Source organism: Panthera leo, chromosome C1, assembly GCF_018350215.1.
Source record: "Panthera leo isolate Ple1 chromosome C1, P.leo_Ple1_pat1.1, whole genome shotgun sequence".
Classification (NCBI taxonomy): Eukaryota; Metazoa; Chordata; class Mammalia; order Carnivora; family Felidae; genus Panthera; species Panthera leo.
The window spans coordinates 53,679,576-53,706,629 of record NC_056686.1 but is presented as its reverse complement, the minus strand read 5'-3'; the positions used below and the strand labels follow the sequence as shown (position 1 = coordinate 53,706,629).

The 27,054-nt window shown below is 39.0% G+C and overlaps 1 protein-coding gene across 2 annotated transcripts in view; it reads right to left on the bottom strand.

The window, feature by feature from the left end:
* The window catches only part of LEPR (leptin receptor), a 190,152-nt gene that overhangs the window by 140,244 nt on the left and 22,854 nt on the right, over nt 1–27,054 (bottom strand). Inside the window, exon 1 of one of the 2 annotated variants that reach the window (XM_042952036.1) lies at nt 15,145–15,576. The exons of the other annotated variant lie outside the window; for it this stretch is intronic. The gene's annotated coding sequence lies outside the window, so the exon portion shown is untranslated. Of the gene's footprint in view, nt 1–15,144; nt 15,577–27,054 lie in introns of those variants that run through there. 2 annotated transcript variants of the gene reach the window in all.

The following is a 27,054-nucleotide window of genomic DNA, read 5'->3' as shown; positions in this document are numbered from 1 at the left end:
AAAGAGGTAAAAATAATCTTACAAATCACATATTTATCATTTCTTTTACCGGGATGTGGCTTTATCTTCTCTATTACCTAAGTCAGGACCATGATGGAAGAGTATTTTTTTTTATTTTTACCAGGTTTGTGAACCTATCATGAGAATTCTCAACCAGACCCTACCTGGCCTAATCTGCCAGAGCTCACCTCTTTCCTTTCGCCACTTTAGCACAGGTGGTACCACCATCCACTTCTCAGCAGCATAACTCAACTTTACAGCAAACTACTGTCTTCCACAAGAATTCCAGACACTTAAAAATAGTTCCAGAGCCAAGAGTCAAAGGAAGGTCTATCTGATCCAGAGCTGGTACGCTTGACAATCATTCAAATGCAAACTTGAGAACAGCATTTACCAAAGTGTATTTGGCACAAATCCAGTGTCATGAAACATGAATGGGTTTTGTGAAGTACAGGCAAAAGTTACTACGGTCACATCAATTTGGTTATCACTATGCTAAGCAAAATCAAACGATTTTATTTAGAACAAGAGTCCTCACAACCTTTAATAAGGCATTGTATTTTGGAAACGTCTAAGACATTTCTAAGCTCTTTTAAGCATGTTCCTATTTTTTAAAGACATTTGTGAAAGCTTGGATTAATATTTAGCAAACAGTCATTCCCTCTGCCCCCACTGTAGGTAAAGTATCCTTCCCAACCCCATTGACATTGGACTTGGACATGTGACTTGCTTTGGTCAATGGAACATTAGAGGCCTTAGATGTTCTGGCACCAATTAGTTTCTCTGTTACACTTCTGCCTCAGCCTGGAGAACTGTCTGGGTTAGCCACTTGTACTAGAATAACGATAGACACATACAGAAGATCTGAACCCAACCAGTAGCTTGGAATCAAGACACGGTGACCACAACCTTGATGCCTAATATGCAGTGGAGCCCAGCCTAGACCAGCTTCACTGTGGTTGAACTGCAGACAGTGAGCATGAAAATAAATGTGTATGGGAGATAAGCCACTGAGGTACTGAGGTTAGCAGTCATCAAAAGCTGACTAAACACGTCACTGAAGTGATGTTCCATACAAAACAGTTTGGGAAAACAAACTCCAGAATTCTTCAGAATCCCTCTTTCTACTAAACTACCATCATTCTTCGGTATTTAAGATTAGCATGGCGTTTTCAATTGAATAAACATTTACAGTTTTCACTGTGATTCACATATCTATAGTTCCCATAACAGAGTTTGGGAATTAGGATGAGCAGCCTCATTTCCCAACTAAGTAGGGCACTAGCAGGGCTAACGATGGGCAGAGAAGCCCATGGGACCCAGATTTCCTGGGCCTTGGCCCTGGTGCCTTGTCACTACACTTCATTGCCCCTCTTAATTTTTATAAAAAGCCCTTCATGCTGTTCTTTGTATTTAGTTCTAAATTTCTATTTTCAAATATACTTTCTGATTTAGAAATTCAGTGATTAAAAAATGACTTCAAAACAATCTCCAGTTGAAGAATATGAGTGTGGGTTGCATATTTTTGAACATTAATAATACCAAAAAGGCTTCCATTTATTCAGGTGCACAAAACCAGTCATCCAATGTCCTGTACCCAAAATGGCCCAAGTAACTTTAAAAGCTGTTCTAAAGGATAGAGAGCTGTGAGAAATGACTAAATAGCACTGAAAGCAGTACTCTGCTCATAAAAAGTTTAAGAATTAGGCCATCTGGATGGTAGAAAGATGTGAACCAAAGGAACCAGGACAAAGTCCTGAACAAGTTCCCAAATTTGTTATGTAGACAAGTTAGGTGCTCAAGTACTGAAACCAATAGCTGCACATGTTTTTAAAAATATTCCTGTTGAGCCTGTTCGAGGGCAGGTGGGATCTTCAACATGGCATTTCCCTTGTGTATGGCATCTGCTGTTGGCCCAGTGGCCCCAGACATCACGCTTTGTTTTCGTGTTGTAAGCTCCTGATTCCCGATACCCTCCACAGATCCTAGGAAACATTCAAGTGGTGCCTCCAAGTCCTACCCATCAAAAATATTTCTCTGACACAGACACTGCCTTACATTTCTTGTAGGAGTGGAAATAGTATAGCATTATTGAAGGGCACTTTGTCAATTTCATTCATTCATTTTCCACATCCTCTCTGTGCCAGGAACACTTCTAGGGCTGTAGATACTGCAATGAACAAAGCAGACAAAACTTTCTGTCCTTTTTAAACTGATATTCGAGAGGGTTGGGGATAGGAGAAGAAGATAGGTTCCTCTGGTGGAGAAAAATAAATGAATTAAGATGTCATGAACAAGTAGAAGGTCAGAAATTCTAGAGAAAACTTAAGCAAAATGGGGAAAGGAATGGAGTAAGGTGGAAAGAGAAGATCTCAATGATGAGGCTATGTCTACGCCAATATTTTGTTTAAAAGTTTAGAGCCACAAAATAGAAATACCCAATGGAAACACACAAAGTGCTATTTGTGATTATCTTAAGAAGGTAGGATTTGGGGTCATTTTTTGTGCTGTGTTTTATATGTGCATGCTTGTGTATTTTTAATTGATTGTAATTTTTGAGAATGATGTACTTAGGCATTTCTATTTTTCAAAAACTCCCCCAGGGGCACCTGGGTGGCTCAATTGGTTAAGCATCCGACTCTTGATTTTGGCTTAGGTCATGATCCCAGGGTCATGGGATCAAGACCCGGGTTGGTTTCTGCTCTAAGCATGGATTCTCTCTCTCTCTACTGGCACAAAAACAGACACTCAGATCAATGGAAAAAAATAGAGAACCCAGAAATGGACCCACAAATGTATGGCTGACTAATCTTTGACAAAGCAGGAAAGAATATCCAATGCAATAAAGACAGTCTCTTCAGCAAAGGATGCTGGGGAAACTGGACAGCGACATGCAGAACAATGAACCTGGACCACTTTCTTACACCATACAAAAATAAACTCAAAATGGATGAAAGACCTAAACGTAAGACAGGAAGCCATCAAAATCCTAGAGGAGAAAGCAGGCAACAACCTCTTTGACCTCAGCCGCAGCAACTTCTTACTCAACACATCTCCAGAGGCAAGGGAAACAAAAGCAAAAATGAACTATTGATACCACATCAAAATAAAAAGCTTCTTCACAGCAAAGGAAACAATCAGCAAAACTAAAAGGCAACCAACAGAATGGGAGAAGATAATTTGCAAACGACATATCAGATAAATGGTTAGTATCCAAAATCTATAAAGAACTTATTAAATTCAACACCCAAAAAACAAATAATCCAGTGAAGAAGGCAAAAGACGTGAATAGACACTTCTCTAAAGAAGACATCCAGATGGCCAACCGACACATGAAAAAATGCTCATAACCATCACTCATCAACAGGGAAATACAAATCAAAACCACCTCACACCTCTCAGAATGGCTAACATTAACAACTCAGGCAACAACAGATGTTCGCAGGATGTGGAGAAAGAGGATCTCTTACGCACTGCTGGTGGGAATGCAAACTGGTGCAGACACTCTGGAAAACAGTATGGAGGTTACTCAAAATACTAAAAATAGAACTAGAACTACCCTACAGCCCAGCAATTGCACTACTAGGTATTTATCCAAGGGATACAGGTATGCTGTTTCAAAGGGACACATGCACCCCAATGTTTATAGCAGCACTATCAACAATAGCCAAAATACGGAAAGAGCCCAAATGTCCATCAATGGATGAATGGATAAAGAAGATGTGGTACACACACACACACACACACACACACACACACAGAGTGGAGTATTACTCGGCAATCAAAAAGAATGAAATCTTGCCATTTGCAACTACGTAGATGGAACTAGAGGGTATTGTGCTAAGCGAAATTAGTCAGTCATAGAAAGACAAATATCATATGACGTCACTCATATAAGGACTTTAAGAGACAAAACGGATGAACATAAGGGAAGCAAAAAGAATATAAAAACAGGGAGGGGGACAAAACATAAGAAACTCTTAAATATAGAAAACAAACAGGGTTACTGGAGAGGTTGTGGGAGGGGGGATTCCTTAAGGAATCTACTCCTGAAATCATTGTTGCCCTATATGCTAACTTGGATGTAAATTATAAAAAATAAATAAATTATAGAAAGAAAAAATAAGATTCTCTCTCTCTCTCTCTCTCTCTCTCTCTCCCTCTGCCCCTCCCCTGCTTGCCTACATGTGTGCTGTTTCTCTCTCTCTCTCTTTCTCTCTCTCAAAAAAACCAAACCAAAACAAAACAAAAAAAAACCTTCCCCACGCAATTCTGATGCACAGCAGATATCAAATTGTTTCCTTCCCACCTAATATTTCAGGTTCTATGGTCAAAAGAATCCCAGTAAACTGAGCACAATGAATTCAATATTTTAATTAATTAATTTTGTATACATATATATATATATACACACATATATAATATTAAAATATAATATATACTATAATCATATAATATATATTAAATTTAAATATATGTATATACACATATATATATATATATATATATATATATATATATATATGTCTTCCTAAAATCCCATCAATTAGATTACTGCGGAGTCATACATAAATATTTCATAGTGCACCATGAGAAATAATGTAGTCCAAATAAAGAGGTTAGCATCCTGTGCAATAAATGTTTAGCTACCATCACTGTTATTGTGAGAGGCTTAACCTTGAAAAAGGAATGGGATGTATGGGGAGAAGATAGGTAAAGGATGTGGATAAAGGTCAGCTATTAGATTTTCTAGGCAGAAGAAATACATGGCCAGAGCCCTGGGCAATGAGCTTGTTTGGAGCAAAGGCCACTCTTCCTTTCATTGTGAATACATTTACTGGGCTATTTGACCACAAGCTCCATGAGCGCTGGGCCTGTGTGCACCTTGCTCACTGCTGTACCCCAGAAGGTAGCTGTAGATACTTGTTGAACGTTCAAACTATTTGAACCACAACTGAAAGTTTTCCATTTAAAATGTACCCTTAGGCTGTTTTTATGATATCAGCCATCATTTTAATGAGGAGCTAACCAGAGCCATGCTGAGACAAAGAGTTAAGTGAGACATACTCAAACTTAACAATAAAATGCAGTCTTTTCTTGGATTTGTATGCCATTACAACTCATTTATCTGGTGTGGTTAGGAAATGAGAAAATTCTTTAGAATGAAAATGGCCATTTAATGCTAAATAACTTAAAATTTATTTTAACAGAGTCAGATGGAAATATTTTAAATTTTTATTACAAATACCTGGGGCTTTTTAAACACTGCATATGGAACAAAATTGAGCCTTTCCTTTAATGAATCTGTGTCGATCAGAGATCACAAACTGTGAGCAGCGTAAAAGTACCTTTAAGCTAAATATTTTATTGGAATGTTTCAGAGTAGTCCCCAAATTAAAGGAAAATTAGATAACCAATCTTGAAAAGGTCAGGAACCATTGCAGTTCCCAGGGTCTGTGTGGAAGGAAAAATAAAGTATCTATTCAGGGTCCCAGGAGGAAGCACCCCCAAGAGCTATGAGTTACCCTGCTTGACATGCAAATTCCTGTCCGAAAGCTACTGATCTGCTTAGACCAGACACTCAGCCTTGTCCAGGAGAGGAGAGGACACTTTAGGTGATGGGTCTTCTGAGACCCAGTACAACATGAGAAAGGGAGTTTTCCAAAGGCCACAGTGCTGCTTCCAAAAGAGAGCAGAATGAAAGCTGGGCACGTGAAAACACAGAGGTCCAACACAGAAATCAGTGATCATGTTGAACTCCACGGACAGTACTAGATTATAATCCAGTGATGTTCTTGGAATCTACTCAGCAGCTCAAGGCTGGTTTTCCCCTTTACTTAATGGTCTTGGATTTCTGTACTTCCGAGATTCTAATTTGTGTAGCTCTTTTGCCTCTCTTTTTCTTTTAAAATGATTATCTGTTTCTTGCTACCTTCAACGTGCCTCCCTTTGAGACTTTCAATTTATCCCCCCAGCTATTTTCAATTTACCTACCTCTACTTGACCATGGACTAGGAAATGAAGGAGCCAAGCCTGTCAAACGTATGTGTGTAATGAAGCTTTAAATGAGTCCGGGTCCCCAAGTGAAACGCAGATGACAAACACATAGGCTTGGTGTCATCCACACTAGCTTGCTGCTCAGGGGCTTCTCCTGCCCACAGTTAGTGGTTTGGCTATTTTGATAGTGACTAGATGAGGAATTTATCTGTAAATGGTATGCCACTGCTTTTTGAAGAACGCAATGTTCTTTTACAACTATTTATTTCATCTTCACCATGGCACTGAAAGGAAGGAAAGGGCAAATATTTGCTCAGGTTTATAAGTATAAAAATGGAGCCACAGAGAGCTTAAAGTGCGTAGATGGAAAGGCTAGTACAAACCCCAGGTGTCTGGTTTCCACTCTAGAAGTTAGTTAATAGATTCAGCTATGTCAATATCGGGAGACCTACAGCATCATAGGTCGGAGGCAGCTTAAAACTCAGGGGATCACGAGGGGATATAACAAGTGTATGATTTTTAAAAGGCACGGGGAAAATCCTACATGTAGCTGTTGAACATGTATTAAATCCTGAGAACAGTGGAAGCAAGTAAGTGGGAACAAACATAGAACAGTATAAGTTAACTAAATGGGAACATAAATTTCACCGTGTAATCACTTCTAGCAACAACTTTAATGAAATACTGAAAATATGTTTACCAATTTTCAGGCAACACAAAACTGGAAAGGATTACTAATATATCAAATGACAGAAACAAGATTCAAGCTGGAAATATTGGCCAGAATCTAACCATGATGAAATTCAACATAGATATATATATATATATATATATATATATATATATATATATATATATATATATGATTCAACTTTACAAACATGGTATAGGGAAAGCCTAGCTTGATAACAGTCATAGGGATTTTGGTTTACTGCAAAGCAAGAAATAATAATAATAATGTTTATCATTTATTGAATATATATAGTGCTGTGAGCCTCAGACTAAGTTTTTTAGCTGCATTATGTCAATTCTCACAACAATTATAAAAAGTAAGCATCATTATCATCATCATCCCCATGATATAGTTGAGAAAACTAATAATCAGGGAAGTAAAATGGCCAGAGTTTAACAGCTTGTCAGTATTAAAGCCAGGGGTTAAACCTACCTCCATCTCTATCTTAACTAATATGCCACTGTTAGTTTTTAAAAACAAATTTAATGTTTATTTATTTTTGAGAGAGAGAGAGAGAGGGAGGGGCAGAAAGAGAGGAAGACAGAATCTGAAGCAGGCTTCAGGCTCTGAGCTGTCAGCACAGAGCCGGATGCAGGGCTCAAACTCTTGAGCCATGAGATCATGACCTGAGCCAAAGTCGGATGCTTAACCAACTGAGCCACCCAGGAGCCCCTACTGTTACTTTTAAAAATAAATGCCATTCTCTGCACTGAGTATGGAGCCTGCTTAAAATTCTCTCTCTCTCCCTCTGCACTTCTTCCCCACTTGCACTCTCTCTAAAAATACATACATACATACATACATACATACATACATATAAATGCCATTAATAAAAGACTCAATAAAGGAAGTCTCTTTGCAAAACTCACATGTTAACTGGAGTACTGTGTGCAGTTTTCTGGGCATGTATAACTTTTAGATTCATCCATATATACCTTTTATAAAGATCTAGTCATGGTTTATCCTGAGAGCAATGGAAAGCAGCACATGAAGTATGAATAAGGAAGCCAAAAAGAGTTTATGAGATGCCTTCAAATACACCATTCTGAAATGAGAACTACCATGGTGTTGAGGAAGGGGCCTAGGCACTGGATTTAGCCCGACTGGATCCACCTGTCTTGCCCATGTGACCATATGTTTCCCCATCTGTAAAATGCTCAGGAGGATTCTTCCGGCCACTACTGCTGGGAGCACTAGAAACAAGGCATGGGAAGCCTCTTGGCCCAGCTCTGCTATCTAGAAGTGTTCATGAGATAGTATTATTACTGCTCCTCATGGAAGTAAGGAAAATGGACTTTACCTTGATATTAGGGAGAAACGTTTAAAATGGCAGCTGCTGGAAAGAGAATTAGCTACCTCGTGAAATAGTGAACTGAGGGCAGTTAGTCAAATTTATACATGCACTTTAGAAAAATACTGCACTACATTACATGAGTTTTAACATTAAATGCTCTCTGAGGTCCCTTTAAAAGTTGAGATACTACATACAAACTTATGTGCTTCCTTTCATCTACAAAATGTGCTGACAAACCAGCCATGGGAGCCATGTGTTGAAATGCAACAGTGGGTGAGTGTGCATGGAGACACCTCAGCATCTTACCCACTCCCCAGCGGGTTCAAGGACATGCCCTTTACAAAAGCCTATCAAAGCAAAGGACAATTTGTAATCCCAGGTTGGCAGGCCCTTCATATTCTTAAGCAGGTGACTTTGGCATCAGTAATCATATATGTTTTATTTTTTTAATGTTTACTTATTTTGAGAGAGAGAGAGAGAGAGAGAGCAGGGGAGGAGCAGAGAAAGAATCCCAAGCAGGCTCCATGCTGTCAGCACAGAGCCCAATGCAGGGCTTGAACTCACAAACCATGAGATCATGACCTGAGCCGAAATCAAGAGTTGGACACTTAACCGACTGAGCCACCCAGGTGCCCCATACGTGTTTTATTTATAGTCATCACAAAATGATCCAGAAGAGTAGAGTTCATTGAACAGGGGACAATAGAAATGGAAAGAATGAATGACTGACTCTCAATAGATGCAGAAAAAGCATTTTACAAAATACAGCATCCTTTCTTGATAAAAACCCTCAAGAAAGTAGGGATAGAAGGAGCATACCTCAAGATCATAAAAGCCATATATGAACGACCCAACACTAATATCATCCTCAATGGGGAAAAACTGAGAGCCTTCCCCCTAAGATCAGGAACAAGACAGAGATGTCCACTCTCACCACTGTTATTCAACATAGTATTGGAAGTTTTAGCCTCTGCAATCAGACAACACAAAGAAATAAAAGGCATCCAAATCGGCCAGGAGGAGGTCAGACTTTCACTCTTGGCAGATGACATGATACTCTATATGGAAAACCCAAAAGATTCCACAAAAAACTGCTAGAACTGATTCATTAATTCAGCAAAGGATATAAAATCAACAAGGAGGATATAAAATCAACACACAGAAATCGGTTGCATTCCTATACACCAACAATGAAGCAACAGAAAGAGAAATCAAGGAATCGATCCCATTTACAGTTGCACCAAAAACCATAAAATACCTAGGAATAAATCTAACCAAAGAGGTGAAAAATCTATATACTGAAAAGTATAGAAAGCTTATGAAAGAAATTGAAGAAGACACAAAAAATGGAAAAAGCTTCCATGCTCCTGGATAGGAAGAACAAATATTGTTAAAATGTCAATACTACCCAAAGCAATCTACATATTCAGTGCAATCTCTATCAAAATAACACCAGCACTCTTCACAGAGCTAGAACAAACAATCCTAAAATTTGTGTGGAACCAGAAAAGACCTCGAATAGCCAAAGCAATCTTGAGAAAGAAAACCAAAGCAGGAGGCATCACAACCCCAGACTTCAAGCTATACTACAAAGCTGTAATCATCAAGATAGCATGGTACTGGCACGAGAACAGACACTTAGATCCATGGAACAGAATAGAGAACCCAGAAATGGACCTACAAACATATGGCCAACTAATCTTTGACAAAGCAGGAAAGAATATCCAATGCAATAAAGACAGTCTCTTCAGCAAGTGGTGCTAGGAAAACTGGACAGCGACATGCAGAACAATGAACCTGGACCACTTTCTTACACCATACACAAAAATAAACTCAAAATGGATGAAAGACCTAAATATATAGATAGGAAGCCATCAAAATCCTCTAGGAGAAAGCAGGCAAAAACCTCTTTGATCTTGGCCGCAGCAACTTCTTCCTCAATATGTCTCCAGAGGCAAGAGAAACAAAAGCAAAAATGAACTACTGGGACCTCATCAAAATAAAAAGTTTCTGCACAGAGAAGGAAACAATCAGCAAAACTAAAAGGCAACCGACAGAATGGGAGAAGATATTTGCAAATGACATATCAGATAAGCGTTAGTATCCAAAATCTATAAAGAACTTATCAAACTCAACACCCCCCCCAAAAAATAATAATCCAGTGAAGAAATGGGCAAAAGACACGAATAGACACTTCTCCAAAGAAGACATCCAGATGGCCAACCAACACATGAAAAAATGCTCATTAACATCACTCATCAACAGGGAAATACAAATCAAAACCACAATGAGATACCACCTCACACCTCTCAGAATGGCTAACATTAACAACTCAAGCAACAACAGAAGTTGGTGAGGGTGCAGAGAAAGAGGATCTCTTTTGCATTATTTGTGGGAATGCAAGCTGGAGCAGCCACTCTGGAAAACAGTATGGAGGTTGCTCAAAAAATTAAAAATAGAACTACCCTATGGCCCAACAATTGCACTAGTAGGTATTTATCCAAGGGATACAGGTATGCTGTTTCAAAGGGGCACATGCACCCCCCATGTTTATAGCAGCACTATCAACAATAGCCAAAGTATGGAAAGAGCCCACATGTCCATCGATGGATGAATGGATAAAGAAGATGTGGTATGTATATACAATGGAGTATTACTCGGCAATCAAAAAGAATGAAATCTTGCCATTTGCAACTACATGGATGGACCTGGAGGGTATTATGCTAAGTGAAATTAGTCAGAGAAAGACAAAAATCATATGACTTCACTCATATGAGGACTTTAAGAGACAAAACAGATGAACATAAGGGAAGGGAAACAAAAAATATAAAAACAGGGAGGGGGACAAAACAGAAGAGACTCAAATATGGAGAACAAACTGAGGGTTACTGGAGGGGGTGTGGGAGGGGGGATGGGCTAAATGGGTAAGGGGCATTAAGGAATCTACTCCTGAAATCATTGTTGCACTGTATGCTAACTAATTTGGATGTAAATTTAAAAAAATAAAATTAAGTTAAAAAAAAAAAAGAATAATGAGTGACTGATTGTTAATTTCTTTGGCCACGTTGCACCCTTCACCCCTTTTCCCAAATGGCAGCCCTGTTAATGAATCACAGTATCTGGCCTGAGTTGCTTCCTTTTACTTCCTCACAATAGCATGCCATTGGTGAACTGATTATCTTCTTTTTTTTTAATGAATGTCTGATAGTAGCTCAAATTTACATGATGTTTGAAAGACCTGGGTTGCTCTTTGCTTTACCTTTTGAACCAGATTTCACTGTAGCTTATTTATTTACAAAGGCAGGGGAAAAAAAGGTTTTATTATGTTACTAAAGTCTGGAAATTTATCCGGGGTGATGAAAAAGGGTAATTATAAACTAACCTCAAGTGTTGGGAAAGTGTTTTTTAAGCATTTTGTTTACAAGCCAGAAAAATGAAATCCACCTCTGAAGTTTTCTTCCTGACATATTTCTGGCCAGTCTAAAGTAAAGTGACGAGATTTGCTACTATCATGGGATGCTGAATTTCTATTTTGAACTTTGGAAAATTTTCACAATATGAAATGTATTAAAGTCACAATATACTCTGTTCTACATGCAGCTCCTCTTGCTTGGAAATCTCTTCCCCTCACCCTTGACCAGATTATTTTCTACTCATCCAAGGTCTCTGCTTAAAGGCATCACTTCCTCAGAGAGCCTTCCCTGTCTACCCTGCATTAGGTCTCTGTGCTTTCCCAGTTTTCTTCTGTATCTCCTCAAAATTTGTAGTTATGTATTAAACTGTAACATACCAGTTCTACTTTTCTATTGTGTCTCAATATTTAGGATAGTGTTTGGCATACATTAGGTGCTCAATAAATATTTGGTGAATGAATGAGTGTATTCTAACTCTTTTTTTTTTATTTTTTAATGTCTATATATTTTTGAGAGAGAGAGAGAGAGAGAGAGTGAGCAGGGAAGGGCAGAGAGAGCGAGGGAGAGAGAGACAGAATCCAAAGCAGGCTCCAGGCTCTGGCCTGTCCACACAGAGCCTGATGTGGGGCTTGAACTTACAAACCATGAGATCATGACATGAGCCAAAGTCAGACACTTAATCAAGTGAGCCACCCAGGCGCCCCTAGTGTATGCTAACTTTTTATGACATTAAATCAAAGAAAGATAACTCAATGTTAAATTTTTACTCTGGTAAGTCTCCTCTGAAAGTTAAAAGTTTAACTCAGTCCCTTACTACTGCTTTTTTTTTTTCAACTTTAGTCCACATTTCGTACTTAAAAATTATGACACTATAGAACTTTGTAGGTAGATCCTTTTTGAAAACCTGATTCTCTGTTTGTTCATCAAAGGTTTGATCAAAGGTCTTTTGGAAAAACAGGTCAACCAGATCATTTTTTGACTGGCCACATGGGCAAAAACATTCATGCACAAAGGTCACAAGAAATGTAAACATTATAAAGGCATAAGACCTACCACAGTCTCATTACTGCACTCCCTAATACTTCCTAGGACTATAATGTTGTCAAGATAATGTTTTGGAGAAAAAGTAAAAATTTAACTCAAAATGTGGGCATGTTTAACTGATAGCAGTGGTTTCCAGTTGGTTTGCCTTGAAGATTTGTTTTTTGTTTTTCCATTCCCTGATCTTAAACCCCATTCTTACCATAGATCCATGAAAGCAGGCACCAAACCCACAGTGTTGTTCATCTTACCCTTAGTGCCTGGCATAAAAAAGGTGCTCAATGAGCAGTCACTGAATAAATGAATGGATCCTACCTTAATCATGGTTCTCCTCACACAGAGGCAAATCAAGGGTGACCAAAACAATAAATAAATAAAAACTTTTATATGAGCAAAGGAAGCTTGATATAAAATAAATAGTTCATTAATCCAGCATTACTTGATTACCAGTCATTATGAGTATTGTCTTTCTTTACTGCCATTTACAAGACCTGTTTACTGCCCCCTCCCCAAATGATTATCACGTGTCCCAAACATCCACTTTATTCACCATGCTTGATTTCAAATAGTCCTTGATTGGGACACCTGGTTGGCTCAGTCGCGAGTCCAACTCTTGGTTTCAGCTTGGGTCATCATCTCAAAGTTTGGGCCCCACATTGGGCTCTGTGCTGACAGTGTGAAGCCTGCTTGGGATTCTCTCTCTCCCTCTCTCTCTCTGCCCTTCCCCCATTCATGCTATATGCCTCTCTCAAAATAAATAAACATTAAAAATTTTCAAATAGTCCTTGATAAATGTTGAAAATTACTTATTATAAAACAATTTTGGACATTTTTGAAATAAGGGTAGGACCTTTCCCCATGCTATTGTTTGGATAGAAAAAACACACATTTGGATATCAAAAATGGTCATTGTTTAAGCTTGCACATAAAGTTTCATTCCTACAATACACACATAAAAAAAGTTTTCATTATAAATCTTAATGGCAAAGTCATAAACAAATTTCCCTCTATTAGAGGGGAAAGAAATTTCCCTCTGTTTGCTTTGTTGGGAAGGGACCAGGGATTGGACAGGGTCCCAGTAGGGATTTACACTATATAACAACTTTTTCAATGTTGCTGATAGTTTCTGTTATTAGGAAATGCTCTTTCATATAATTATGATTATATTAGAGCTACTCTGATTTGTGTCGTTGTACAGAACTAGAACCAATGGATAGAAGTAACAAAAACACCAACTTTAACTCATTGTTAGAAAGGACCAGCCAACCATTAGCAACATCCTACTTAAAATAAGTAACTGGCAGTTTCTTGAAATCTGGTTCCTGCTTTCACCACAGGGGGCTTATAATAAATCCTAGAAATGATATTTGATCTCCTTGGTGATGGTGGTAAGGTGAGGGTAGTTACTGCAGCCTCTTGTGGGCTATTAAAATGCCAGGATTAGAACAAAAGGAGTTTGAAATATAATGCTATTGTTTAGGGAGGAATGTGTTCATCTAGTGGCCTAGTGGAATTCGAAGCAATTCAAACAGACATTATGGACTATGTTTTGGGGGGGAAAGGATGCCTAAAGGAGAGTGAGAAAGGAGGGTGAGAAAGGACAGCCAGGCAGAGAGGGAAAAACTCCCCCCTAGATAAACCTTTTTCATTTTGCTGGCTGTGTCCCATACCTAAGAAAGCTTCCTGGCTGACTCTGATCTAATCTCACATTAAATATCACTGCTGTGTGCTGTGTGCACAGGTCAGACATAGGTTTCTCCATTTCAAAAGCTCTGGATCAGTGTAATAATCCTTGGGGGAGGGGGGGGGCGGTGGGTAAAGAGGCACAAAGACAGGAAAGAGAATGAGGATGAATCTAACCCTCCTTATTGGTACAAAGCTGGGGTGCCCATGGGAGCTGTTCTGATGACCCCAAACAGGCCCACCTAGCTCAGTTAAAAAGGTTATGTATGTATCAAACAACTACACAAGGGTATATGCATAAACACTCTCTGGCTGCTTGTTAGGAATGGTCTCTTTCACCTGAATCCAATTTTTCTAACTAGACTCAGTACACTCATTTACTCTGCCTTTCTCCTGGCTGGGAAGTCCAGGTGTGGATGGCCAATTTCTCATTCTAGTTTCTGATTTCCACCTTCGGCTCTTTCAAGAGAAGCCAGAGATTAGTCACATGTTGCCAATAGCATAGTGTCCAAATGCCCAGGACCACCATAATCTAGCTCCAACCCGACTTTCTAGGCCAACAATTTCCCCTCTTCATGAATCTTCAATCATCCGATCTCCTAGACATACCCTGTGATGTTCTAAGCCTTGACTTCATGCTCATGCCACTTGCCAGGGATGCCATACAACTGTTCTCTATATTATCAAAACTTTCAAGAAGGAGAGCAGAGCTCTTCTGAGAGCCCAGGACCCAGACTGGCTTCACACTTTACACAAAGCTCTGGCTCCCCTAGATTGGTCCACCTGGCTCATCAGAGCTCAGGTTATAGACCATGTCCACAGAAATATTTCTTTCAGTATAGTTGGGGTATGCATAATACTTTACAAAAAAAATTTCTGAAAAAGTAACCAATGTTTTAAAACTAGACTATTACATATAATGTTTTTTCACCTGGATTCCCAGCTTCATTTGAAATATCAGTAAATAAGGCATCTGAACTGACCTTGCTGCAGAGCAAAAGTTGGCCAGCACTGAGCAGCAGCTGCTCTTTCGTGTAAGGCTTGTCTCTCCTATTTGCTGCATTTCCGGGCCCTCCTACAGTTCTTATACCCAGTTTCCTTTAGTCATTTAAACCACCTAACTGGATGCTATGGGCATTTGAGTTTGCACACCACCACCCCCTGCACCAAGAAACTGTCAAATCTAATCTTCTGGTACACATGGCTCTGTGAAGCTATTTTTCTTCCCAGGAAGAGCCATGAGACAGCAGAGCAGAAACAAGCTGGATATCCCAATTTGGCTTAGCCCTTCTCTCAAACAAATGTCATCTCCTTCCTCCCATAGCAGAGAGGAATACAGGTCCCAGTTCTTTGTGAATTTGCTCCAACTCTCTTTTCTCCTGGTTTGCAAGACAAAACTATTACTCTTCCTATGCCATCCACTATTTTAAAGCTTTTTACTTTAGAATAATTTTAGATCCACAGAAAGTTTGTTAAGATAATACAGATTGTTTTCATATACCCCAGACCAAATTTTCTGTTATTAACATCTTACATTATTAGTATAGTTCATTTGTGACAATTTTAAGTCAATGTTAATACATGATTAAAAAAATTGTTTTTAAATGTTTATCTTTGAGAGACAGAGCACGGGTTGGGGAGGGGAAGAGAGAGGGGGAGACACAGAATCAGAAGTAGCCTTCAGGCTCCAGGCTTCAGGCTCTGAGCTGTCAGCACAGAGCCCTATGCCCTATGCAGGGCTTGAACCCACAAAATGCGAGATCATGACCTGAGCTGAAGTCGGACACTTAACCGACTGAGCCACCCAGGCACCCCTATTCATACTTGAATATTAACTAAAGCCCATGCTTTATTCATATTTCTTTTTTACCTAATACCTTTTTTCTGTTCTCAAGACCCTAACCAGAATATTATGTTAAATTTAGTCATCATGTCTTCTTAACCTCTTCTTGGTTATAAGATCAAAGATTCAGGGAGCTCAGAGAATACCAAGTATGATAAATACCAAAAAATCTACACATAGGCATATCATATCCAAACTGCAGAAAATCAAAGACAAAGAGTAAATCTTGGAAGAAGATAGAAGGGGTGGGGGAACACTTTACCTTTAGAAGAACAAGGATAAGAATTACACTGACTTCATTTAAAATCACATAAACAAGATGAGAGTGCAGTGATATATTTAATTCAAGTGTTGAAAGAAAAATAATCACCATCCTAGAATTCTGTATCTAGCAAAACAGATATACTTTCATCCTTCAAAAGTGAAGGAGACATAAAGACCTGATCAACAAAAACTGAGGGATTTTGTCAGCAGAAGATCTGCTTTGAAAGAAATGTTTCTTCAGAGAGAAGAAAAATGACAGTGTAGGCCAGAAACTTGGATCTACATAAAGAAAGGAAGAACATTCAAGAAGGAATAAATGAAGGTACAGTTTGCCCTTGAAACATGGTTTTGAAGTACAAAGGTCCACTTATATGTGGATTATTTTCAAAAAATACCATACAGTACTGTAAATGTATTTTTTCTTCCTTATGATTTTCTTAACAACATTTTCCTTTCCCTAGCTTAAACCACAGGCCCAAGTTGATGCCACTTAAGTTAAGGCTTCAAGTCCATAAACTGAGACTAGCCTGGTCCCTACCCTAACTGCAATTTTAACCCCTCAGAAATGTAACCTTTAACCAGTCAACATGGGAACTTCCTGGTTAGCACTAGGAAATTTACTGATATGCCATTCCCCTTGAGAGGGCAACTTTGCCAAATAAAAAACAATGGATCCTTTGGAAATAATTTCCTCTTTTCCACTTCTCTATCTTTAAAAACTTTTCCTTTTCTATAACCCTTTGGAGCTCCCCTCTACTTGCTAGATGGGATGATACCTGATTCATGAATTGATTAATTTGATCTTTAAAATTTATTCAGCAGAATTTTCGTTATTTAGCATTACCTTATTATAATAATACAGTATATAATATATATGACATAAAAAATAAGTGTTCATTGGCTGTTTATGTTATTAGTAAGGCTTCTGGTCAAGATCAGGCTACTTAACTACTTAATTAGTAGTTAATTTGGGGGGAGGTCAAAGTTATAAGCAGATTTCCAACTACATGGGGGTCAATGCCCTTAACGCCTGCATTGTTTAAGGGTCAACTCTACTACTATGGTGACTCTGGGAGGTAAGAGAGCTAAAGCACCCTCCAGAAGCTCACAGAAAGACTTTCCCTCCAGTATCATCCTAATGTGTCCCTCAGTGTGGATTAATTTCTTAAATTTTTTCACCTAAATTTGAGATTTAGGGATTATGTACAGTTATCAAAGTTGTTCTCTGCACTGTGCTTTCTTGGATGAAAGAATGTTGTTACTACCACAGTTCCAATCTCATGGATCAGAGCGATCACCATGAAGAATATGTTTGCAGTTATACCTGGCCCTCTGCAGGTAAGCAGTATCACACTGTTGTCCCATTTCAGTTTGTTTGCTATCAAGCTTTATAAGCCCGAATTCTACAGGCATTCATATAATATAGGCTGTATAATACTACACAGCTCTACCCAATGCTGTATCTGTTCTAACCTGTTGATGGTGATGCTCTAGGCTAGGAATGTCTGAGGCAGTCGCCTGGGCCTGTATTACTCCTCGTGAGCCCCACATTTTCCCCAGTGGAGCCAATGTTGTGGCTGGACCAACCCTTGAGAATCTTATGATTGCAAGACACACATCAGCAAAAGCCTTCACGGAACTTTGAGGAAGAAGATTTTGTAGCTACAAGTCCTGGAGGGTACAGCACACCCAAAGGCCAAACCAAGATCATGGGTAGAGAAAGAGAGTATGGATCTGAGGCCTTTATTAGAGTCTGAGTGTAGAATGTCTAGGGTGTCATGGGTTCATTGGCTAATTTAAAGCATTAAGAGCATAAGAGCAGGAATTAGGATGTTGGACAGGAGACTCACAAAGTCAGTTATCTAGGTGAGCCAGGACTTTCTGTAACAGGGAACTTCATGGGTGTGTGGGGCGGGGAGCCCACTCCCTTGTCTGGTTGTTTTGCTGGTAACTGTGTCATACAGCTGACAACATGTTTATTCAAGATGGATATCCTTTGATGCCTCAACAAACAAAAGCTTAATGTCAGGCATTTACACTAGATACTAGCATTTGAGATCTAAAAACTCAAGCTGTGGAGAGTTACTCAGATTGGGTACAAATGTACTATCAACTTCAGTTTTGAAACTATATGAGTAGTTCTTTATCTCTTAATTTGGATCTGTTCTGCTATTCAATACCAAAAAAAAAAAAAAAAAAAAAGAAAAGAAAAGAAAAGAAAAGAAAAGAAAAAAAGAAAAAAAAAACCTGATTATCTCAAATAGACCAAGATAAATTTATATGGAAGCAAAGGGAAACTCCCTATTAGTTTTATGGAAAAAAAATATAGATAGATAGATAAACCTTAAACAGACTGAACAAAAAGAAAGTGGGAGAAAAGAGGATATCACTCTATACCCTACAGGCATTAAGCAAGTAATAAGGAAATCCAACAAGCAATTCTAGATTCATAAATTTTATAATTTAGATGAAACAAAAAAATTCCTTGAAAAACACAAACTGACAAAGCTCATTCAAGATGAAAGAGATTACTCAAAGAGTCCTCTACTTATTAAAGAAATTATATTTAAATTTTTTTAAATACAAAAAACAAAAGAAAACATAATTTGACTTCACCAAAATTAAACACTTTTATGTTTTCAAGGGCATCACCAAGAAAGTAAAAAGACAACACCAGCACACAGAATGCCAACTATTTATCTGAGAGAAGACCTGTATCTAGAATGTATTAAATTTCTACAACTCAATGATAAAATGATAAACAACCCAATTAAAAGTGGACAAAGGATCTCAACAGACATTTCTCCAAAGAAAACATATAAATGTCTGATAAACATATGAAAAGATGCTCAACATCATTAGCTAGTCAAGAATTAACTTTGCCTAAAGAAAAATTTGGCTGACCCCTAGGAGGTAACCTCTAAACCTCTGGAATATTCTGCCTGATAGAAGGGTCTTTGATTACTTGGGGTCATAGGTCAAGCCAGATAGTCTAGGCTAACTCTATGACTTACGGTGAGGGCCTTCTACCACATCAGGTGGTCTGGGCTAACAATGTGATTTTTGGTGGGAGTCTTGAGTCACATGGAATCATCCCCAACTCTAGAAGGGCTGGAGACGACATTAGCCCCACAGGGTTAAGCTGTGTCTATCTGGTCAATCTCCACTAAGAATTCTGGCTTGCGTAAGCATATTATAACAGACTGTGGCTGGAAAAAATAAATGTTGTCCACACAACTCCACTGGGAGAGGATAGCTTGAAACTCTGCACGTCATCTCTCCTGACCCCTGCCCTATAAGCCTTCTCCACTGCTGAATTTAATCTATATCCTTTTGCTGTAATAAACCATAACTGTGACAATACTGCTGAGTTCTGTGAGTCCTTCTAGTGAACTATTAAATTTGAGTGTGGTCTGGAAGACATCTCAAACTCACAAAAGTCAGATTTTAAAAAAACCTATTTCTATATACTAGCAATGAAACATGGGAAATGGAAATTTTAAAAAATTAAAAGCATAAAAAACATAAAATACTTAGGGATAAATATAATATGTACTAGCTTTATACACTGAAAACAAAATACTAGTGAAAGAGATCAAAGAGGACCTAAATAAATGGAGAGACAAACCATGTTCATAGATCAGAAGACTCCATATTGTTAAGATGTCAATTCTACACAAACCAATCTACAGATTCACTGCAATTCCAATAAAAATTCCAGCATGGGGGCACCTGGGTGGTTCAGCTGGCTGAACACCCTGCTTTTGATTTTGGCTCAGGTTCTGATCTTACAGTTCCTGAGTTCAGCCTCTGCACTGACAGCATGGAGCCTGCTTGGGATTCTCTCTCCCACTCTCAAAAATAAATAAACATTTTTTTTAAATCCCAGCATGACTTTTTGTGAAACCTAACATACTATCTGATTTTCAGATATATACATAGAAATACATTACATTATACATTTATCATACATAGAAATACATTAGTCAAGACAGTGTGGTATTGATGAAAAGGTAGTCATACAAAAATCAATGGAACAGATTGTAGAGTCCAGAAACAGACTCGCACATATGTTGATCTATTCTTTATAAGTACACAAAGGCAATTCAAGGAGAAAGATAGCCTTTTCAACAGATGATGCTGGAACAATTGGATATCTATATACAAAAAATAAAAATAAAAAAAGAACCTCGATTCATAAGTCATTCCCTATCCAAAAAGATTAATTCATATAGACCATATACCTAAATTTAAAACTTAAAAGTATAAAACTTCTAAAACATAGGAGAAAATCTCACAGCTTTAGGTTCGGCAAAGCCTTCTGAGATGGTACCAAAAGCATGATCTATCAAAAAAAGTTGATTAATTAAACTTCATCAAAATCTAAAATTTCTGTTCTTCCAAAGATGCTCTTAAGAAAATGAAAAGACAAGCCCAGGACAAAATTATTTTCAAAATTCAATATTAATGAGTCAAACAACCCAATAAAGAAATGAGCCAAAGGTTTGCTAAACACCTAACTGAAGACACAGATATGATAAGTCTATAAAAATATTCTCAACATCATTATTCATTAGGGTAAATGCATATTAAATATACAATGAGATATCACTACACACCTATTAAAAAGGCTAAATTTTAAAAACTAACAATTTCTTGGGGCACCTGGGTGGCTCAGTTGGTTAAGCGGCCAACTTCACCTTAGGTCATGATCTCGCGGTCCGTGAGTTCGAGCCCCGCGTCGTGCTCTGTACTGACAGCTCAGAGCCTGGAGCCTGTTTCAGATTCTGTGTCTCCTTCTCTCTGACCCTCCCCCGTTCATGCTCTGTCTCTCTGTCTCAAAAATAAATAAATGTTAATAATAATAATAATAACTAACAATTTCTTGTACTATTAAGCATGCTGAACTGGGACTGTCTTACATTGCTGGTGGGAATGCAAAATGGTATAGCCACTTTGGAAAACAAAATGACAGTTTGTTAGAAAGTTAAATGCACATTTACCATTCAACCCAGAAAATCTACTTCTAAGTATTTAACCAAGTGAAATTACTCATTGGTACTTCAGACAAGAATACAGTCAGCACTTCAGCTACTATCTCTGGTCATTATATATAATCTCATTTGACTAAACAGTATCTTCCCAAATTACTTGAGGTGACGTAATTTTTTTCTTAGTTGGAAATAAACGTTACCCTCAGAAAGATTTAAAATTAAGCATAGAAATGTTGAAGAGAATCAACCACATAATATTAATGTTTTTGTATTAAATCTGCATATTTGATACTTTATATACTTACAATGTTAAGAGTTTCACCTGTTAGAGAGCTAGCGTGTTACTTTAAAACATGTAATTGAGCAATTGATTCAGCCTTCTATTTTAAGTTGAAATTTTCTTGTTTATTTGCAGAAATGGAACGTGGTTTAAAAAAAAAACTAAGTTCAACATCTTTACAAGTTAGTGACCTCTAACTTAAAATTGCTAATACTATGTATTGAAAGAGTTGCAGTTAAAGAAAACTCTCTATTCAGTTAATGCAATCACCAAAAGCTTCACAGGAAAACAAGTATTGACTGTTCCTAGTAATGAGTTTACTCACAGATCCATTCATTATCTTCACATTATTAAAGACTCCAAGAAGAAAGATAAAATTACAGTCAGCTCCCAATGTTAGCTTACTCACACTGTGTTGGACATATGAACAAGAAATACCATTTGGGGTTAGAGGGCCTAAGAGGAAGAATGACACTTAACTTTGCCCCACATGCGGCATATTAACCTCTCCAAGCAGGTGACTTTCCTCTTCCAAAAAGCAAACTTTAATTCTAAGCTGCTCTTTATTAAGTTATTTACTATTGACTTGGATCAAAACTCATTAAACATAGCCAGGGGCAGCATTTACAATCTCCATAACTTGGTAAAGAACTGTTGACCTGTGCTGCCCAGAAGGAGGATTAACTTACGCCCAGTTTTCATCCAGTTAGGGTGACTTCCTCTCAAATGTGTCCGGACCATCCTAATTTACACTTGTTGTGCCAGGGCAATGAATGGTGCCTACTTCCACTCTCAAAAGTGTCCCAGTTAGGGCAACAATCCATAACCCACACATGTAACTCACTGTCCATTGAGGCTGGCATTTGTATAGTACTAAGTCACAGCCCCTGAAGTCAGAAAACTTGGATCTGAGTAATAGCCAGGTTATTTCTGATCTAAGACTTAGAGAACCTCCAGATTTCCCAGTGATGATGCTGGTTTTTCACAGTTGCTTTGTGAACTACATGAAAACATGAAATGAAACAGCTTTGTAAACTACAGATGACTGTACAAACACACATTATCACAGTGAAGCAAGTGGATGTTTGCAAATGTAAAATTGTAATAGAATACAAAGAATTCAAAATGTTTAACTTTTTTGACCCATTTCCACCCTTTCATTTAAAGTTATTCATCCTGGGGCACCTGAGTGGCTCAGTCAGTCAAGCGTCCGACTTCGGCTTAGGTCATGATCTAACGGTTCATGAGTTCGAGCCTTGCATCAGGCTCTGGGCTGACAGCTCAGAGCCTGGAACCCGCTTCAGATTCAGTGTCTCCCTCTGTCTGCCCCTCCGCTGCTTGCACTCTGTCTCTCGCATTGTCTCAAAAATAAATAAACATTAAAAAAAATTTTTTAAGTTATTCATCCTTTCCTCCTTGCCTCTCTTTCCTTTGTTTTCTTCCTTTCAATAATCTTGAGTCCCTACTGTGTGCCAGGTACTATTCCGGTGCTATGTGAAGAAAAGATACCGAAACAAAGGACTAAGATATGGTCCTTTCCAACATTAATGAACTCATTCAACCACATATCAATATTTACTAAGCGCTTACTCTTTAATCCCTTAATATTTAAACATAGTATATTTTTTTATTCATGTCATGCTTATATGTCCTGCCCAAAATTTTTGACATTTTTCTCTAAGGAGGCATGGCACATTTTTTGGAAAGATTTATTTTCCTATTAGAAAATTGGGGATGCCTGGGTGGCTCAGTCAGGTAAGCGCCTGACTTCAGCTCAGGTCATGACCTCAGGGCTTGTGAGTTCGAGCCCCGCGCAGGGCTCTGTGCTGACAGCTCAGAGCCTAAGAGTCAGCTTTGGATTCCGTGTCTCCCTCTCTCTCTGTCCCTTCCCTGCTCATGGTCTCTCTCTCTCTCTCTCAAAAATAAACATTAAAAAAATTTTTTTAATAAAAAAAATTTTAGAAACTTGTATTCTAATTAGGTACATAGGAAAGAAATTGCTTTTTCCTCTGTTTGTTTATTTAGAGAAAGAAAGGGAGACAGAGAATCCCAAACAGACTGCGCACTATCAGCACAGAGCTGACATGGGGCTCAATCCCATGAACTGTGAGATCACAACCGGGGCGAAAATCAAGAGTCAGACATTTAACTGACTGAGCCACCCAGGCACCCAGCAATTGCTTTTTATGTTGATCTGTATAAAATAAGCTTGATAAATATTTTTTCTAATAATCTATAGATTTTCTTGGATTTTCTAAGTAAATAATAGTACAACCTGCAAATAATGACTTGTTTATTCTTTTTCACTCTCTCTAGCCCTTCTGTGTCTAGCAAAATGTGGAACAAGTGAAAGAAGTTAGCATAATTAACCATGCTGCCAGAATCGGACTATTGCTATTAATGTTTACATGTCTATCCGTCTTATAGTGTGAGGGCCTCAGGATCATGGCTGATGCCTCCTCCCTGTAAGTCAGTGATTCAGAGAGTCCTTGTACATCCATACATCACAGTCTCTAGTACATGGTCTCTCGTGCACGATAATCCCTCAATAGTGTGTGTTGAACTGAGTAGAATGTCCCTTCCATGAAATTTTTCTCAGCTTCCTTGGGCACACTTACTTGATCTTTGCATTCCCAAGGTGTTTGTTTGTTATTTGTTGTGCTTTTTATTGAGGTATATCATTTGGTGAGATAAAAGGAAAAAATAGTATCTTGGTCTCTGTCCCTGATTCCTGGCACTGAGCTCCTAACACCTTGAAATGTCCTAAGTGGTAAGAGCACTAGCAGCATCTTTTTTTTTTTTTAATGTTTATTTATTGTTGAGAGAGAGAGAGAGAGAGAGAGCAAGCGTGAGTTGGGGAGGGGCAGAGAGAGAGAGGGAGACAGAATCCGAAGCAGACTCCAGGCTCTGAGCTGTCAGCACAGAGCCCGATGCGGGGCTCGAACTCACAAACTGTGCGATCATGACCTGAGTGGAAGTTGGACGCTTAACTGACTGAGCCACCCACGAGCTCCAAGCAGCATGTTTTATTCTAATCTTTGGCCTTTGACCCCAGTTCCTGACATGGAGCTCCTAAATCCCTTGAAATTTCCAGGGTGATAAGTGTCTTTTGTTCTAATGAGGTGACTTTTGATGGGTTCCAGGAGGGCTCCTAGGTGGGCACTGGTCACCAAAAAGATCAAGCCATGATAAGAAGCGTGGCATTTTCAGTCTCACTCCCCACCCTCATTCTCCAGAGAGGGAAGGGGCTGCAAGTGGAGTTAATGATCCATCACGCCTACGTGATGAAGCTTCCATAAAAATTCCAGAAGTACGGGGTTTGGAGAGTTTCCAGGTTGGTGAACACATGGAGGTGCTTGGAGAGTGGCACTCAGACAAGGCACTGAAGCTCCATGTTCCTTCCCACACACCCTGCCCCCACACACCTCTTCCATCTTATCCTTTGTTGAATCGTTTTATAATAAATTTATAATATATGCTTTTCCTGAGTTCTGTGACCTCCTCTAGCAAATGAACTGAACCCAAAGAAGAGATCAAGGGAACCTCTGATTTTTAGCCAATCTGCCAGAAGCTCAAGTAATAACCTGGACCTGAGATTAACATCTGAAGGGGGTGGGACAATCTTATGGGACTGAGCCCTTACCCTGTGGGATCTGATGTTATCTCGGGTAGACAGTGTCTGAATTGACTTAAATTGGAGGACACCCAGCTGGTGTTGGCAGAAGTGGTTGGTGTGGGAAGTATTCAGAGTGTGGTGTCCCGTGAGAGTAGAGGAGGAGCACAGGAGGAACAAAATTGCCTTTACACATACACACAGAAAAGTGTACATATTGTCAATGTATAACTTCATAAACTTACACAAATTTAAAACTGCTCTGTCTCCACCACTAGATCAAGAAACAGAACATTTCAGTATTCCCAGAGCCCCCTTCCCAGTCTCCTGCTGTTACCATAGCCCCATAGCCCCCAGAGTAAACAGCAAGGGTTAGTTTGCCTGTTTTTGTGCTGTCTCTAAAGGAAATCATTCAATATGTACCCATTTGGATCTGGTTTCTTTCACTCCACGTTATGTTTGTGAGATTCATTCAGAGCTTTACATGTGGCTAGAGACCATTCATTCTTATTGCTGTGCAGCATTCTACCACATGAGAATTCTACAATTTACATATCAATTCTACCACTGATGGGTATTTGATTATTTCCAGGTTTGAGTTCTTATAAATAAGGCTGCTAAGAATTTCACTACATTTTTAAGCTATATGTTTCATATAACAATTTTCAAGGCAGAGTCCCAAATCCTTGCAGGTAGCAAAGCGCTAGCTAATAATACACCCATATAACCAAAAGATCATCACCTCAGTGTCCCAAAGTCTATAAAATTTGGGGAATTATCTTTCCATGTTATAACTTTAAAATTTATCATTATAATCATAATTTAAAAGAAAACGAGACAAAATTTGCTTGATTCCCAGCCCACAAATAGCAGGGTGCTCCCCCAACAAACATTTCTGAAGCATTTGGGGTGGCTTACATTTCTCCCACTCACCTCTTGGTCATTTTGTTCTGAATTCTTTATCTTACCCAGTGACTCACACAGTGATGGCTGTCCTCTCTCTTAGCTCACATTGGCCACAACATTCATTCTCCTTTTCTTAAATACCCCCTCTCCTCTATATCCCAAAACACCAGTGTCAACAACAGTGTGCATCCCAGGCTTGGGAGTCTGGGTAAGGGAGAGGGTCGTGGTGAAGCAGGGAAGGCTTCACCGCTGCCCGGCAAAAAAACCTGAAAGGTTATTATGGAGCCTTGGTTCTCAAAAGTCCTTGGGCTGGGGCAGGTGGGTGGCTCAGTGGGTTAAGCGTCTGACTTTGCTCAGGTCGTGATCCCTCAGTTCCTGATCCCTCAGTTCATGGGTTCAAGCCCCACATTGGGCTCTGTGCTTACGGCTCAGAGCCTGGAGCCTGCTGTGTTTGTGATTCTGTGTCTCCCTCTCTCTCTGCCCCTCACCCGCTCAAGCTCTGTCTCTCTCTCTCACTCTCTCAAAACTAAATAAACATTAAAGATTTTTAAAAATAAAATAAAAATTAACTAACTAGATAAATCAGGCAGGCAGTCTTTGGACTGTCAGCCTCAAAGAAACGCCTCCTGGGCACTGTTTCAGCCTCAGGTCCCAGCCCTTCTAGCTGGATTTTTCTGTCCCCCGTACCGCCCCCCCCCCCCCCGCACTTCTTCCGCATATTTCCCTACTCGCCACAACCACAGGCCCTTCCACATTCTGAGGCAAAGCCCAAATTCCTCCTGCTTTATTATGCAAAACATTTCAACCCCTCTCCGCAGCCATGGGCCAAGGCTCCTGACACTCAAACGGCTCCTCTGAGTTTAAGTAAACAAAAACTAATCGTTGTGCTGCTGGCCTACAAAATGGCAACTTTCCCCCAGCTCATTTAATTAATTAAATGAATGCAATCCAAGGGGTAATACTGAGAAATCACTTTTTCTTTTTTTGACCGTT